We start from the raw sequence: 3,273 nt of genomic DNA, 5'->3' as shown, positions 1-3,273 counted from the left end.
CACGTGCAGCATCAGTGGGGAGAAGCATGTTTATTTCTGCAAGTTTTCCCTCGCACTTGCTCCCTGACCGAAACAGGAAATACTGGTATGAGCTGTCTGACAGGCTAGCCTGAGGAGGACCGAGACCAATGGTTACCACCGGTTACCACCGGGAGCCTGCAGACGGAGATTGATGATCAGTATCAGTGTGTGCATGGTGTGATGTCGTTAGACTGGAAGAGCCGCATGCTGCAGAGGATGAGGTTGTGGCCTGAATAGCACATTCTGATCAAGACTACACACACCCTCACACCACACACACCTCACACACACACACACACACCTCACACACACACACACACACACCACACACACACACACACCTCACACACACACACACACCTCACACACACACACACACCACACACACACACACACCTCACACACACACACACACACACACACACACACACACACCTCACACACACACACACACTCACACACACACACACACCTCACACACACACACACTCACCACACACACACACACACACCACACACACACACACACACACCACACACACACACACACACCTCACACACACACACACACCTCACACACACACACACACCTCACACACACACACCTCCACACACACACACACCTCACACACACACACACCTCACACACACACACACCACACACACACACACACACACACACCTCACACACACACACACACACCTCTTTTTGCTTACAAGCCTCTTTTGCTTACAAGCTAAAGGAAGGGATGATGGGAAGTAGGGCTGCACGATTATGCCCAAAATGATAATCACGATTATTTTGATCAATATTGAGATCACGATTATTTATCACGATTATTAATTAATTTTAGTGACAAAAATATTTTTTCCCTAAACATATTGGACTTGCTATCTGGCTCACCCAAATTCTTCCCCTCACATTTACTCCCCTAAATTACTGCAAATATAGATTTGACTGTGACTTCTAAACTTCCAAACAACTTCCAAACAAATGTTTTGTGCGTGCTACTTTGTTAATATTTGGGAAAACGTTAACAGCCCACCGGGAATCCTCCCAGCGCTCCCCATTAGCCACTTAAGCTCTGCTTCTTGTTCATGAGTTTACTGTAATCGTTTAGTCAGGGGTGTCCAAACTTTTTTTGACTGAAGGGCCACATTGGGTTTGAAAATTGGTGGGCCACACACAAATAATAATAATAATAATAATAATAATAATAATAACGTTTTGTATTATTTAAATGACAAAATAATTTTGTTGTAGAAAATTAATTTCTTAAGAAATACTGTTAATTTGATGCTGTTTAATTCATTTATAAATGGTGCACTGTCACTTTAAGACTCTTTGCCAGCTCCACTCAAATAGCCAATGGCTAGTGCTGTGCCTATGGCTGTGCCCTCTCACAGTTTATAAATGGTCAGTAGTGGGAAGTACTGTTGCTATCGCCCTCTCTCCCACGCTCAAATGCGTCCCCAATTAAATGGACTAGCATAACGTAGTTAGATCTGCTGCAATGGAGATACTATGTATCTCGATGTGACGAGCTGTTTTGACATTGACATTGTAAACGTTCTCTAAGAAGAGTGTAAAGCAGTTTGTAGTAGCCTAAAGTTAACCACAACGTCGTCTATCGCTGGAAAAAAATAGCGAGCGGCCTATGATAAACTAATAAATGCTCGGCGGGCCGGATTAAAGTGCATGGCTGGCCGCAGTTTGGACACCCCTGGTTTAGTCATTCGTTGATATGTAAAACACTGACGTGTAGGCTACATTTTCATTATTGTTCACTCGTTTTGAGTAGACTGTGTCTTGAAACGCATATGCATTGTAGGTTACACATGTAGCTTATAAAATACATGAATAAAATTCACGGATCCCGTCGTTAGCTCAACTCTTATTACATTAGGCTATAGGCTATCGGAAGAAGCAAACAAGGACTAAAAGTTAACGTGATATAAAAGGCATGTGTGGTTTACGTCATGTGATGTGTTTCACGGTATGAGTTGAGAGCCCTGCTTTGCTTATATTTTTGGTTAACTTAACTTGCCTGAAATCAGAAATATTTTCGAACAATGGATGATCCGCTTCGAGGGACAAGCTCTTGGCCTTCTGCTGTGCCACACATTTGATTTTTGATCGTCGTTTATTGTATAGTCTAACTAGCCTACTAATAGTTACCATAATGTCACTAGTCCACAGTGCATCAAGCTGAACAGTGCAGGGAAAAGCTGTCATTGGTAGGCTGCATGCAGGCACAGCGCTTGATTTGTTTTGTAGTGGAGCGTTCTATGGGTTGCCAGGTTGGTTCTATGGGTAGAGCACGCATTTGAAATATCGCTCGATCACGCAAATTTGATCGTGGGAAGCCGTGATGGTGATTAAAATTCGATTAATTGTGCAGCCCTAATGGGAAGTGTGACCCTCCATTTCCCCAGTGCTTACAGGACGCGGTCAGGCCACCGGTCAGTTGGTCAGGCCACCGGTCAGTTGGTCAGACAGGTCTGTGCAAATATTGGTCAGAGATGCAACACCCCTGATTGAGCGCCGATAACCATCGACCTGCTTATCTTACAACAGCGAAGCAGAACACTGCTGTGGGTGTGTGTCACTGCTGTGTGTGTGTGTGTGTGTGTGTAAAAAATGAAATGTGTGCGTGGATTTTCTCAGCTGTGTTCATACTCAATTTCAATTTATGAAGTCTTTATTTCCACAGTTGATAATGAGGGGGGGCTTTTTTTATTATTAATAAATGTGTTGTATCCATTACATTGTCTAAAGCAGGTCAGTCGGCAGCCGCTGTGGTGTATTAATACTTGCGTCCGTCCTCTCGTCTCCTGCCGGTTCCGTGTGCTGTGTTGTGGATGTCCACTGGCCGCATCCTTAGCCAGCGCAGCTGCGTCTGCAGCCTCTGCCCAGGCAGATGCGGAGAGCACCGCACCGAATCACCCCAGCTGTTTGTCCCATAGTAACCCCTCCGCATTTGCATTGCCAGCATGAGTGTGTTTGAGGTGGGTGTGTGTGGAGGATATGAGGAGGAAGCCCCGCCCATGCTGCTTTCACTGGAGCCCTAGTCTCCATATTTGGAACATGAGCTTTGTGGTGTGAGACGATTCAGCCAATCAGGGCGAGCGGAATGCTTGATGTGTACTGTGGGAAGTGTGTGTTTGAGGAAGTAGAGAGGGGAAGGGGGGGTGGGGATCTGGGTGGGTGTGGCTAGAGGGAAAAGCTGAAAGCTGTGTGAATGTGTGTGT

Source organism: Alosa alosa, chromosome 9 (assembly GCF_017589495.1).
Source record: "Alosa alosa isolate M-15738 ecotype Scorff River chromosome 9, AALO_Geno_1.1, whole genome shotgun sequence".
NCBI lineage: Eukaryota > Metazoa > Chordata > Actinopteri > Clupeiformes > Clupeidae > Alosa > Alosa alosa.
The sequence above is the reverse complement of the archived record's forward strand: the minus strand, read 5'-3'. Positions refer to the sequence as shown.